At 40.4% G+C, this 7,500-nt stretch overlaps 2 protein-coding genes and 1 long non-coding RNA gene across 5 annotated transcripts in view; 1 reads left to right on the plus strand and 2 right to left on the minus strand.

The window, feature by feature from the left end:
- The window catches only part of LOC147830790 (uncharacterized), an 11,984-nt gene extending 7,707 nt beyond the window's left edge, over positions 1 to 4,277 (plus strand). Inside the window, exons 2-3 of the long non-coding RNA XR_015526207.1 lie at positions 3,198 to 3,277; positions 3,350 to 4,277. This is a non-coding gene — a long non-coding RNA (uncharacterized LOC147830790). The remainder of the gene's footprint in view (positions 1 to 3,197; positions 3,278 to 3,349) is intronic.
- nox5 (NADPH oxidase, EF-hand calcium binding domain 5) overlaps positions 1 to 7,500 on the minus strand; it is a 175,010-nt gene that overhangs the window by 91,612 nt on the left and 75,898 nt on the right. The window lies entirely within an intron of this gene.
- Positions 1 to 7,500, minus strand: part of camk1db (calcium/calmodulin-dependent protein kinase 1Db) — a 40,440-nt gene that overhangs the window by 28,523 nt on the left and 4,417 nt on the right. The window lies entirely within an intron of this gene.

Raw genomic sequence — 7,500 nt, forward strand, 5'->3', positions numbered from 1 at the left:
GGAAACTTCCCAGCTCAACAAGCAGTGTTGGTATTTAGTTGTTGCTGAGTGTTTGGACACCAGAAGCAGGTTTAAGTGCACAGAGGAAATCTTCACAGCCACAGGAAGTGTTTATTTAGAAACCAAAAGGCAAATACATGACATACCACACCTTGAGCTAAAGACTAAAGCAAGACCGTTAACCCACATCCACTGACCTTTATTTGCTTCGCGTTTTAGCTCTTGTAAACTACATCTGCAACAAAAGCTTTCAGAAGCAAATGCCTATACTCAGGAAAGGACGCATATGTTTACCAGTTACAGCCCTGATTTGCATAGCAGGAGGTCAATGAGGAACTGGTTACCATGTGCAAACTCTGTGGTCCAACACCTCAATGCCTTACAGTAATACTGAAATTCTCATGCAAATGTGAAATTTTCTGTTGAAGTCTATATGCGGTATATGGAATGTGGGTGTAATCACGTATCATGACGTGGGGGGATTGTCAGATTAGAGTGGAGTTTCTTTAGACTGTATCTGACTGGTTTCGAGCACAGATGTTAAACGATAGCTGATTCTTGCTGGTTACAGCAACTAAAGGGATAGAACACCCAAAAATGGGAAATACCTCATTGTTTACTCTCTCTCATGTGTTTTTAAACCTTTTTGAGATTGGTTCTTCTGTTGAACACAAAAGAAGATATTTTGAAGAATGCTGGTTGATGGTAGCCATTGACTTCTATAGCAGGAAAAAAACTGGGGAAGTCAATAGGTGGAGCATTCTTCAAAATATCTTCTTGTGTTCGATAAAAGAAACTCAAACAATGTTTTAAAAAAGTGAAAGGGTGAGTAAATGACAAATTTCATTTTTGGGTGAACTAGTTCATTAAAAAAAACTTTTATTCTAAACAAATTGAGGAATGTTTACATAAAATATATTGTTATTAATATTTGGACTTTAAAGTTGTCAGATAATCAAAGCCAAGTCGAACCAAGTAACAAATAAATACATTTTTTTACAAATACAAATACATAGGCACTATAACCAGGTGATGTTTTAATTAATCATTCATTCATTTTCCAAAGCAGAATGAACCACCAACTACTGGATATGTTTTACGCAGTGGATGCCTTTCTAACGGTGTTAATTTAAAAAAATTATAATAATAAATATATATATATATATATATATATATATATATATATATATATATATATATATATATATATATATATTTTTTTTTTTTTTATACTGATTATTTATTAACAAAAATTTGACCTTAAACACATACATATTTATAAACATTTGATGTTAAACATTTAAATCTACAGTGGTCTGTAAATCTAAAAATGCTGGTTTGTCCATATTTGACCCATAGTCAAAGGCCTATGGGTTAAGTGTGTTTAAAGGGCACCTATGGTAAAAAAAATCTACTTTTAAAGCTGTTTGGACAGACATGTGTGTAAGTATAGTGTATGTACTGTCATATTGGGGTGAAATAAACACCCCCAGTCCTTTTTTTTTTTCAAATTTAACAACATAAAAACGGTTGACCAATTGGAGCGGTTTTCAGATCGACCGCAACTTTACGTAGGAGTGCGATCCCTCCGCCCACCAATATTGATTGACAGCTGCGCGCATTAACATGTCTCCGTAGTAATGCATACACTCATATCAACAAGACAGGACGAGAGCAAAGCAACCGGGAATAAAAGGTCTGTTCAGTTTGCTAGGATCATCAATCATCCTCAGACGTGATCAAGAGTGAGTTTTACAAGTTTAACATGTTTTAAAACGTGTGCACGTGTGTAATGAAGTACAGCCATTCACTTCAGATTCGCTTCATCAGCACAGCCGCGTGTCTCTTTCACTGTTTCTCTATGTGTGTGTGTCTGCGCTATGTATGTGTGTGTCTGTGTAACAGAGGGCAGCTAGTGTGTGCTGTGCAGGTAAACCTCGCTCCTCTGACCTCTAAAGGTGCTCTAGCGACAGACGCTAGAGGCCATGGTCTTTAGCCTCCTTGGTAGAGCACCCGACTCCCATGAGGAAAGTTGCCGGTTCGATACCAGCTCGGAGCGGGTTGGGTGGCGTAGGACCGGCGGGGTTACATCTGTGTGTCTCACTGTCTTCGTTTTGTATGTGTGTGTCTGCGTGTCTACGCTATGTATGTGCGTGTGTGTCTGCGCTACGTGTCTGTGCTATGTGTGTGTGTCTGCGTGTCTACGCTATGTATGTACGTGTGTGTCTGCGCTACGTGTCTGTGCTATGTGTGTGTGTCTGCGTGTCTACGCTATGTATGTACGTGTGCGTGTTTGTTGCAACTTCACCAAAAAAATGCATCAAATACTGATTAGTAAAGTTCTTACTGTAGTATTTCTCACAAACGTTACGTGAGATCTTCTTCCTGAGGCAGCCGAGGGCAGCGATTGAGGCATGTTGCTGACAGGCATGTGGGAACGGTGGGCGGGATGACTCGCCTTAAAGACCCAGTGCAAAAAAAAACAGCAACAACCTTTTCCCAGCTATAATACAGACACTTCCAACAGCTATAATAAATACTCTGATGGGTGTTCTGGGCTGAAACTTTACAGACACATTCTGGGGACAAAAAAGACTTATATTAAGTGAAGTTTATGTATAAACAAATTTCGAGAGGATCACGTGCTTATAATTGCTAGCAGCTGACCCGCATAATCTAATTCACTACGATCCAATCAGATGACTCCTAAACTACTATAAATACCCTGGGGTTCAATTCATTGCTATCTCTGTTTGAAGAGTCCCCCCTTCCTCCCCTACTCCTCCTTCTTAGACGGGTGACACGGTGGCCCAGTGCATAGCACTGTCGCCTCACAGCAAGAATGTCTCTGGTTCCTGGCTTTACCAAAATTCAATTTTTGTCAATTGAACAATCCAAATTGGCAACATAGACACGCTCTAATTCGTAGTTAATTTCAAGAGCATTTACTTGCTACAGCAGGGGAGTTCTCGAGATCTACCTAAGCTCAAACTCCCCTCCCGCCTTGCAACGGGAGGGAGCCCTGGGCTCGAGGATCTCATGAGCTCAGGGCTCTCTCCCGGGACAGCATGCCAAACAAGCTTTATAATTAATCATCAGCTAAGTGTGAACTCTTGAAATATGAAAAAAGGGGTAACCTATTTGCCCTTTAAATGTTTTAAAAAGCAATAATAAATAAAAGTTTGTATTCTTTTTAGTCATTTTAGAAATGGCCCACTGAACTTACGTGACCGTTACCTGAAGCGAATTGAGGAAAAGCGGCCTCTCCACGTGAAAGGTAACAAGATTAAGACGGGCTTCATCTATAATTACCAGATTAACACTACACTGTTTGTATTTTCTCTTTTAGAAGCGGCTAAAGAGGCACAGATGGACTGCAAACAATAGCAGCATTTTTTGGAGGACGGACGGGCGAAGATCGAGTGTAGGTTTCTGTTGAGTCACTGTATGTTGGAAAGCCTGAGCTATTTTGGGAAACAAAAGCAGAATTCGGCCACCGTCCTGGAATTAAAACAACGGGTGTCATTGTTTTTGGACAACCTAAGAAATTTGCTTGCATGGAAAATCCCTTTGTGGAGCAAATAATAGAGCATTGAGCGTTGCTTACAGGGCGTGTTTGGTTTTTTCCAGTGTCTAAACATAACTGTGATAAATTTACCTTGTAAACTGTAAACGGATTATAGTTGTCATAGCAACTCTGGGTTATTATTTTAGAGCATCGTACAGTCACTGTATGCATTGTTATCCGCAGCTTTGTACATATGCAATCTAATCAGAATATGCAATCATATTGAAATTGATACATCACTGGTTCAAGTCTCTGCTGGGTCATTTCTGTGTGAAGTTTGCATGTTCTCACCGTGTTCGCGTAGGTTTCCTCCAGGTGCTAAGGTTGTAAAGACGTGCGCTTTAGGTGAATTGAATAAACAAAATTGGCTAGTGTATCTGTGTGAGTGTATGGGTGTTTCCCAGAACTGGGTTGCAGCTTGAAGGGCATCCACTGTGTAAAGCAGGGGTGGCCAATCTTGTTCCTGGAGATCTGCCTTCCTGCAGATTTCAGTTGCAACCCTTATCAAACACACCTGTCTGTAATTATCAAGTGGATTTCAGGTCCTAATTAATTGGTCCAGGTGGGTTTGATCAGGGTAGGAGCTAAACTGTACAGGAATGTAGATCTCCAGGAACAGGATTGAGCACCCCTGGTGTAAAGCATATGCTGGATAAGTTGGCGGTTCATTCCTCTGTGGCAACCCTCTAATGAATAAAGGGACTAAGCAAATTTGTGTGTCCTGGAAACATCTGTGTGCCGTTTTACAGTTTAGCGCAGCTGAAAGCTGAGTCTGGAAAATCTTGTGTAAGGCGTATTAGAGAATCTGTTATGTCATCTTCAGGATGGGAAATCCTAGAGAGATAATCCAAGTTAAACGCGCTCTAGATTTATGCTCAAATCTAATTTAGCGCACCCCATGCAACAGATTTTAATGCTCACTACAAATGGAGTTTTGTATTTATACTAGGGCAGGGGTTCCTAAACTTTTCAGCCCGTGACCCCTAAAATAACAAAGCCAGTGACTTGCGACCCCCCTAAATTCTGGTGATTATAAATATACAAACATTGCACACACAACAATAGGCCTATATAAACACGAGCATATTGACAACACAAAAAAGAGCAACAGTCTAACAACCATATCATTTTTATAGTCATTTATTAATTTGTTTAATTTAATATTAACCTCAACTAAAGAGACTGGTGGACACAATGTGTTCAGCACAAGTCTATTCCTGACTTAATTTTTTTTAATTTCCTGACCGCTAATCAGAGACCATTCTCAATGTTCAGTTGTGGCCTGTATTTGTTTTTAATGTATTTGATTGCCATAAATGGGTCAGAAACTCTGTGCTCTAAAATCAATCTGCTGCAGCTGATGCTATTGCTGTGCTGTTAATCTAACGTAAACGCAGCAATCTTATGAACAAAAATTTTCATTTAAAGGCTGACGGCTTTTAATTTGCAAGTTGTTGTGTTTTTATTATTAAAAACTACTATGCTAGTTCTAATATTAATAATAAAAACATATTTTTCTTAAAAAGTTTTTTTTAAAATCAGCAATAATAATGAAGCAATGAATGTTTATACTATAGGCTTTATGAACATATACACGATACCATTTAAAAGTTTGTAGTTGAAGGAAGCGCCTAAGGATGCATTTATTTGATAATAAATACAGTAAAAATATGAATACTGTGGAAATATTAGAGAAAAAAGCAGTAGGTAGTGCTGCTGGTTCGAGTCTCGACTGGGTCAGTTGGTGTTTCTGTGTGGAGTTTGCATGTTCTCCCCATGTTGGCGTGGGTTTCCTCTGCGTGCTCCAGTTTCCCCCACAATCCAAAGACATGCGCTATAGGTGAACTGGGTAAGCTAAATTTCAGACAATTAGAGATTTTTGTTTCAATTATATAGTCTGAAGAATAATCATGGTTTTATAGTTATCACGTCTAATGTAAATATAAGCTTTATAAGAGGTAAGTATTTAAATGAATTGTTAACATCTGCGTTCATACATACATAATCATTTTAGTCACTTATAATAATTCGTCTAACATATCTTTTGTTTACATTGCACTGAAAGCCACGCACAACTCTCACCGCTATGGCGTGAGATGTTTTCTACTCGGTGTGTCTGGAACGTGTGAGCGCATCGCTTTGCTTGCGCACGCATTGGCATATATTTTTACATTAGAAATAACGAACTTGCGCACGGAAAAGACGCGATATGTGAATAGCCGTTGCTATAGTTAATCCAGTGTGTGTGTGTGTGTTAGCCTTGGTGTATAAACTCGGAAGTTTAAACTAGCGCACAGGTGGCAATGTGGCATAAAATTGTTTATTTGCAACAGTTTCATTCCGTGCAACAGAAACACAGTGTTGAAAAGGCTTCACAATTAAGTATCCAAATGTTTTCGGCTGCTCGTGCCACTCGCTTGATGTCAGGTGACTCGCGCTCTGCGCAGCCTTCAACTGCAGCTTGTGCTTTCCTGAACAGACGCATGTCACTTCATAACTATATCGCCCTTTTTGCGACTGAACTAAATTTATTTTTGATGTCTTGGTCACACTGAAGGGTCGGAACAAATTGCCTCACGGGCCAAGTTCGGCTTGTGGGCTGCCAATTGAACAGCCCTGATATAGTGCATAAACATTACCGAGCACTTATAGAACTGTCATAATCGTTTTATTGAAAGCACATATCGTGATAATTATCATTGTCGAATTATCGTATAGCCCAGCTGTCACGTAAACACCCTTCATTTGAGCCTGCTCCAAAAATACACCTGCTTCAGTTTTCCCAAAAAACCCTAAAGACCTTGATTAAGCGGCGGTCAAATTAGAGTTTGATAATGAGAAATTGGCGAAGCAGTAGCGCAGTAGGTAGTACTGTCGCCTCACAGCAAGAAGGTCGATGGGTCGCTGGTTCGAGCCTCACCTCAGTTGGCGTTTCTGTGTGGAGTTTGCATGTTCTCCCTGCGTTCGCGTGGGTTTCCTCCAGGTGCTCCGGTTTCCCCTACAGTCTAAAGACATGCGGTACAGGTGAATTGGGTAGGCTAAATTGTGCGTAGTGTATGAGTGTGTGTGTGTGAATGAGTGTGTGTGGAACACATCTTTCCCAGAGATGGGTTGCAGCTGGAAGACATCCGCTGGGTAAAAATGTGCTGGATAAGTTGGCGGTTCATTCTGCTGTGGCGACCCCGGATAAATAAAGGGACTAAGCCGACAAGAAAATGAATGAATGCATAATGTGAAATTCTGTCGTGTGGCACTGCGAAAAGAGGCGGGAATAAACAAGATTATTAGGCTTTTAAAAAGCGAGCGATTGCTACACGTTTTAAATTTCTGTCCAAAGAGGTCATGTTTTGATCCTCGGTTGGTCTTACGCAGTCAAGTCATGCGATTTGGCAGGTCAGAGTTCACCTAGCTTTAACTTTGCACTGTAGCGACCTGCGAAACTTGACGCATGTCCCTGCGTTTCCGGTCTGAGGCATTTGCATGCGTATGATTGGTATTCTATGGGAACAAAGCCCAGTTTCACAGCAGCTTTGAAGGTTCAGGTGTGTTTAATTAATGCTGGAGCTGAAATCAGCAGTAAACGGGTCTCCAGGAGGCAGATTTGAAGACCTCTGCTGCGATTCATGCAGCTAACGATGAATTATGGCCATTCCAGCGTCATTATCTGGAAAAAATTACATCATCCATGCAATATCAGACCATTTCTGCAATGGTGTGGACAAAACAAAATAATCTGTGCATGGAAACAGTGAGAGAAAGACTTGAGAAAGAGTAAGACTGCATAATCTGAGTCTGTTCCTTTTTGCGGTCATATATATAATCCACAGTCAGCACTTTAAAGCTTTGCTGAACCTCAGATGACATGCAGTCAAACAGTCAGATTAAAACAATCATCGCACGTGTTCACACAAGACTGGGTCTCCTTCTGGGCT

This window comes from Danio rerio, chromosome 25, assembly GCF_052040795.2.
Source record: "Danio rerio strain M-AB ecotype USA chromosome 25, GRCz13ab, whole genome shotgun sequence".
Lineage (NCBI taxonomy): Eukaryota > Metazoa > Chordata > Actinopteri > Cypriniformes > Danionidae > Danio > Danio rerio.